At 43.6% G+C, this 6,719-nt stretch overlaps 1 long non-coding RNA gene across 1 annotated transcript; it reads right to left on the minus strand.

Annotated features, from left to right (window-relative positions):
* Positions 1–4,314: 4,314 nt before the first annotated feature.
* On the minus strand, positions 4,315–4,953 carry LOC309801722. The gene is made up of 2 exons (XR_014293634.1): positions 4,630–4,953; positions 4,315–4,565 (listed from the first exon to the last, which is right to left on the minus strand). It is a non-coding gene; the product is annotated as an uncharacterized lncRNA (long non-coding RNA).
* Between the last annotated feature and the right edge of the window lie 1,766 nt (positions 4,954–6,719).

Genomic DNA, 6,719 nt, shown 5'->3' on the forward strand with positions numbered 1-6,719 from the left:
AATACAATATCTTTTAAGGAATCCCTTTGACTTATGGACCACACCTTATTTTTTATATTATTTCAATATTAAAAAAGAATCACTGGCCCTTTGGCTCTGATCAATTAGATAAAAAATTCTGACTCCCTTTTTTTAAATCTGTCTAATTTTTGTATGGTTTTATGATAAGGCAAGTTTTAGGGCAATATTTATCTTGAAGATATTTGAGTTGTTAAAGTTTCCACTTTTTTTAGAAATGTGTTTTCCACTACCAAGAAGGGAGCACTGAGTAGTACAGGGACATTTTAGTTTATTATTCTTTTTCTTTTCTTTTTTCCAGTGGAATTTCTCAGCAGAGTTGGAAATTCCCCAGATTTATAAAACATTAATATTCAATGTATAATAAATGATTATGCTGCAAAATCCAATCACATAGGAATTGAAAAATACCCTTTCTCCGTTAAAACTTTTTTTAGGAATGGAGAGTTTATAAAGGATTATCTCTTGAATGCAGGAGAAAAATCATGCCCCACACTCCATAACCAAAAAATAGCATTATCAAGGCAAACACCATTATTCAGTGTAATGAAGATAAGGCTGAGAATTCACAGGACAAATTCTATGAAAAAGTTAAATCATTTATGGCGTTTCTATTGCAGTGGAAGAGAGCTCAGCTACATATATGTATATATATTACCATCCAATTAGATCTATCATTTGGTGGTGTCAAAGAAAATTTTGATGTGACAGAAGAACTCTTAAACATGATGCCCATGACAAGCACGACTGTGTTCTGGGGTTTAATTAAGTCTTTTTTTTTTTTTTGGCACACTGCATGGCTTGTGGGATCTTAGTTCCCCAACCAGGGATTGAACGCAGGTCCTCAGTAGTGAAAGCGTGGAGTCCTAACCACTGGACTGCCAGGGAATTCCCATAATGTCTTAACAATGCTAATATGAAAGTAGTCAAATTTAGGACATATGACTACTGAGAGTGCTCCCCAAATGGTCGAAGCTGTTAGACCATTAATTTAAACTGAGGTGGCAACATTTTTCAAGGACATGGAACTTAAGTCAGTTCCTTGCATGACTGACCCAGAGTTACCCTCCACTAGAAAATTAAAATAGAAGACATACTGTTTGTAATAATTAAGTCTATGAACTTTGTGCCCTCCTAGGGCCAGACCACTGGCAATGCAGTTATGGTTGATGGATTAGATGAACAATAACAATCTGCTTACACATTGAGATTAAGATGCTTCAGAAGTGGCATGTTCTGGAAACAAGTGAAATTTTAAGAATTCAGTTCATTTGAATAGTTAACAATAAACAGTGGAGCAAAGTCTTGAACTCTGCAATTTCATTTATCATACTGATCTCAGTTTCATCAAATCAGAGTCATGACCAAACTAAATTACAAAATAGTGGGGTTAAAACTTATCCTTCTTCTCCCTCCCACCAAAAAAAAAAAAAAACAGCTTAAAAATTCTTCAGGCCACTGTTCTCAATATTGAAAGTTTGTAAAAAGACGTACAACTGTGAAGTTACTGAATTGAAATTTAAATACTGTGCTGAAAGCTAAATATGGTAATGATGCAGAAATAGAGGAATTCTATCTTTATGTAACTGAGTTTTTTTAATTAATTTAAAATTAAAATAATTATCCTAGTTCTATCAATATTTGGAATTACATTCTAAATTCCTTCCCCTTGATAAAATAAAAGAATGAAATTATTATATACAATTAAAGGTAAAAGAGTTTACTATAGGCCAGATACTCTTATTGTTATTTATATGTTCCATGATAATCTAACTGAATTTTAACAATTCTGTGAGGTAGATGGTATTATTATCTCCATCTTATCTATAAGGCTACTGAAGCACATGCTAAGTAGTTAGCCTATGTCTCACAAGGAGCAAAATGTAGGGTTAGAATTTGAATCTAGACAATCTGGTTCTAGGATAAACGTTTTCAGGTACTAGACAATAGCTACATTACTAAATAAATTAATAAATAAATAGGGTCTGCATCCAAATTAAAGTAAAAAATAATTAATACAATTCCATTTCTGGGCTTCCCTGGTGGCGCAGTGGTTAAGAATCCACCTGCCAATGCAGGGGACATGGGTTCGAGCCCTGGCCTGGGAAGATCTCACATGCCACAGAGCAACCAAGCTCGTGTGCCAAAACTACTGAGCCTGCGCTCTAGGGCCTGTGAGCCTCACCTACTGAGCCCACGTGCCACAGCTACTGAAGCCCGTGCGCCTAGAGCCTGAGCTCCGCAATAAGAGAAGCCACCGCAATGAGAAGCCCGTGCACCGCAATGAAGAGTAGCCCGAGCTCACCGCAACTAAAGCCCGTGCGCAGCAACAAAGACCCATCGCAGCCAAAAATAAAATAAATTTATTAAAAAAAGAAAACTTCATTTCACGAGAAACCACTAAGCACTTATCAGAATGGCTAAACTCCAAAACATGGTAAACACCAAATATTGGTGAAGATATAGAGCAACAGGAAAGCTCGTTAATTGCTGTTGGAATGCAAAATGGTACAAGCACTTTGTAAATTTCTTATGAAGCTAAATATAGGCTTACCTATCATACAATCCAGCAGTCACACTCCTAGTTAATTATCCAAATGCAAAACATGAAAGCCTACACACAGATTTTTAGAGCAGCTTTATTCATAATTGCCAAAAATTTGAAGTAATCAAGATAGAGCTTGGGAAGATGGCAGAAGAGTAAGACGCGGAGATCACCTTCCTCCCCACAGATACATCAGAAATTCACCTACACGTGGAACAACTCCTACAGAACACCTACTGAACGCTGACAGAAGACCTCAGACCCCCCAAAAGGCAAGAAACTCCCCACATACCTGGGTAGGGCAAAAGAAAAAAAGAATAAACAGAGACAATAGGATAGGGACGGGACCTGCACCAGTGGGAGGGAGCCGTGAAGGAGGAAAGGTTTCCACACACTACAAGCCCCTTCGCGGGCGGAGACTGCAGGTGGCGGAGGGGGAAAGCTTAGGAGTAGCAGAGGAGAGCACAGCAACAGGGTTGTGGAGGGCAAAGCGGAGAGATTCCGGCACAGAGGATTGGTGCCCTCAGGCACACACCAGCCCGAGAGGCTTGTCTGCTCGGCCGCCGTGGTGGGCGGGGCTGGGAGCTGAGGCTCGGGTATTGGCTTTCAGTCGGAGCACAGGGAGAGGACTGGGGCTGGCGGCAGGAAGAGAGCCTGAAGGGGTTAGTGCACCACGGCTAGCCCGGAGGGAGTCCGGGGAAAGGGTCTGGAGCTGCTGAAGAGGCAAGAGACTTTTTTCCCTTTTGTTTCCTGGTGCGCGAGGAGAGGGCATTAAGAGGGCTGCTTGGGGAAGCGCCGGGACAGGCGCGAGCCGCGGGTAACGCGCGGACCTCGGAGACGGGCGTGGGCCGCCGCAGCCTCGGCCGCCGCCACAGCCTGCTGCCGCCGCCGCCGCCCGCCGCCGCCCACCGATGCAGCCCGCCGCTGCCGACGCGGCCCGCCGCCCGCCCCCGCCGCCGACGCTCCTGCCGCCCGCCGCCGCCGCTGCCGCCGCCTGCCACCGCTGCCGCCGCCGCAGGGCCTGTGTGTGAGCGCGGGTCACTGTCCGCCCCGACTTCTGGGGGCCCTGTGCACCCCGCCACTGCCGGGGTCCCGGACCCGGGGACGGCTTTCCCGGGAAAGCGCACGGAGCGCCATGGGCTGCTGCAACGTCACGCCAGCCTCTGCCGCCGCAGGCCCACCCCACACTGTGCGCCCCTCCCTCCCCTCTGCCTGAGTGAGCCAGAGCCCCCGAATCAGCGGCTCCTTTAAACCCGTCCTGTCTGAGCGAAGAACGGACGCCCTCTGGCGACCTATGTGCAGAGGCGGGGCCAGGTCCAAGGCTGAGACCCGGGAGCTGTTAGAGCAGAGACAGGGAAATCTCTCTGTGCAGCCTCGGAGGCAGCGGATTAAAGCTCCACGGTCCATTTGATGTGCCCTGCGTCTGTGGAGTGCATGAATGGACAGCGAATCATCCCAAATTGAGGAAGTGGACTTTGAGGACAAGATTTAAGACTTTCCCCCCTTTTCCTCTTTTGACAACGAATTATTCCAAATTAAGGAGGTGGACTTAGAGAGCAAGATTTCAGACTTCTCGCCCTTTTCCTCTTTTTACAACGAATTATCCCAAATTGAGGAGGTGGACTTGGAGAGCAAGATTTTTGATTTTTCCCCCTGCTCTCTTTTTGTGAATAAGTATGTGTAATCTTGGGTGTAAGATTCTCTCTGTATAGCTTTGCTTCCACCATATGTCCCAGGGTTCTATCGGTCCGTTTTTTTTTTCAATAATTACTTTCTAATTTTAATAACGCTACTATATTTCATACTTTATTCTATTTTACTTTACCTGCTCTTTCTTTTTTTCCTACCTTCCCTTCCTCCCTCCCTCCCTCCGCTCCTCCTTTCCTTCTTTCTTTTTCTTTCCTCCCTCCCTCCCTCCCACCCTTCTTCTTTCCACTTTCTTTTTCTTTCCTTCCTCCCTCCCTCCCTCCTGTCTTTCTTTCTTTCCTTCCTCCCTCCCTCCCTCCCTTCTTCCATTCACTCTTCCTTTTGCTTTCCTTCCTCCCTCCCTCCCTTCTTCCATTCACTCTTCCTTTTGATTTCATTCCTCCCTCCCTCCCTCCTTTCTTTCCTTCTTTCTTTCCATCCTTCCTCCCTCCCTCCCTCCCTCCTTTCTTTCTTTCTTCCTTCCTTCCTTCCTTTCTTCCCTTCTTCCTTTCTTTCCCTCTCTCTTTCTTTCTTCTACTAATTCTTTCTTTCTACTTTTTCTCCCTGTTATTCTGAGCCGGGTGGATGAAAGGCTCTTGGTGCTGCAGCCAGGAGCCAGTGCTGTGCCTCTGAAGTGGGAGAGCCAACTTCAGGACACGGGTCCACAAGAGACCTCCCAGCTCCACATAATATCAAGCAGCGAAAATCTCCCAGAGATCTCCATCCCAACACCAGCACCCAGCTTCAGTCAACGACCAGCAAGCTACAGTGCTGGTCACCCTATGCCAAGCAACTAGCAAGGCAGGAACACAACCCCACCCATTAGCAGAGAGGCTACCTAAAAACATAATAAGGCCATAGGCACCCCAAAACACACCACCAGACGTGGACCTGTCCACCAGAAAGACAAGATTGAGCCTCAACCACCAGAACACAGGCATTAGTCCCCCCCACCAGGAAGCCTACACAACCTACTGAAACAACCTTAGCCACTGGGGTCAGACACCAAAAACAACGGGAACTACGAATCTGCAGCCTGCAAAAAGGACAACCCAAACACAGTAACATAAGCAAAATGAGAAGACAGAAAAACACACAGCAGGTGAAGGAGCAAGATAAAAACCTACCAGACCTAACAAATGAAGAGGTAATAGGCAGTCTACCTGAAAAAGAATTCAGAATAATGATAGTAAAGCTGATCCAAGATTCTATTTCCAAGATCCATAATCTTGGAAATAGAATAGACAAAATGCAACAAACAGTTAACAAGGACCTAGAAGAACTAAAGATGAATCAAGCATCGATTAAAAACACAATAAAAGAAATGAAAAATACTCTAGATGGGATCAATAGCAGAATAACTGAGGCAGAAGAACGAATAAGTGAGGTGGAAGATAAAATAGTGGAAATAACTGATGCAGAGCAAAATAAAGAAAAAAGAATGAAAAGAACAGAGGACAGTCTCAGAGACCTCTGGGACAACATTAAACACACCAACATTCGAATTATAGGGTTTCCAGAAGAAGAAGAGAAAAAGAAAGGGACTGAGAAAATATTTGAAGAGATTATAGTTGAAAACTTCCCTGATATGGGAAAGGAAATAGTTAATCAAGTCCAGGAGGCACAGAGAGTCCCATACAGAATAAATCCAAGGAGAAATACACCAAGACACATATTAATCAAACTGTCAAAAATTAAACGCAAAGAAATCATATTAAAAGCAGCAAGGGAAAAACAACAAATAACACACAAGGGAATCCCCATCAGGTTAACAGCTGATCTCTCAGCAGAAACTCTACAAGCCAGAAGGGAGTGGCAGGACATAATTAAAGTGATGAAGGAGAGAAACCTGCAACCAAGATTACTCTACCCAGCAAGGATCTCATTCAGATTTGATGGAGAAATTAAAACCTTTACAGACAAGCAAAAGCTGAGAGAGTTCAGCACCACCAAACCAGCTTTACAACAAATGCTAAAGGAACTTCTCTAGGCAAGAAACACAACAGAAGGAATATACCTACAATAACGAACCCAAAGCAATTAAGGAAATGGGAATAGGAACATACATATCAATAATTACCTTAAATGTAAATGGACTAAATGCTCCCACCAAAAGACACAGATTGGCTGAATGGATACAAAAACAAGACCCATATATATGCTGTCTACAAGAGACCCACTTCAGACCTAGAGACACATGCAGATTGAAAGTAAGGGGATGGAAAAAGATTCCATGCAAATGGAAATCAAAAGAAAGCTGGAGTAGCAATTCTTATATCAGACAAAATAGACTTTAAAATAAAGACTATTAGAAGAGACAAAGAAGGACACTACATAACGATAAAGGGATTGATCCAAGAAGAAGATATAACAATTGTAAATATTTATGCACCCAACATAGGAGCACCTCAATACATAAGGCAAATACTAACAGCCATAAAAGGGGAAATCGACAGTAACACAATCATAG

The sequence above is a fragment of the Mesoplodon mirus genome, assembly GCF_964341445.2.
Source record: "Mesoplodon mirus genome assembly, contig: SUPER_3_unloc_3, whole genome shotgun sequence".
In the NCBI taxonomy this organism is placed as follows: domain Eukaryota; kingdom Metazoa; phylum Chordata; class Mammalia; order Artiodactyla; family Ziphiidae; genus Mesoplodon; species Mesoplodon mirus.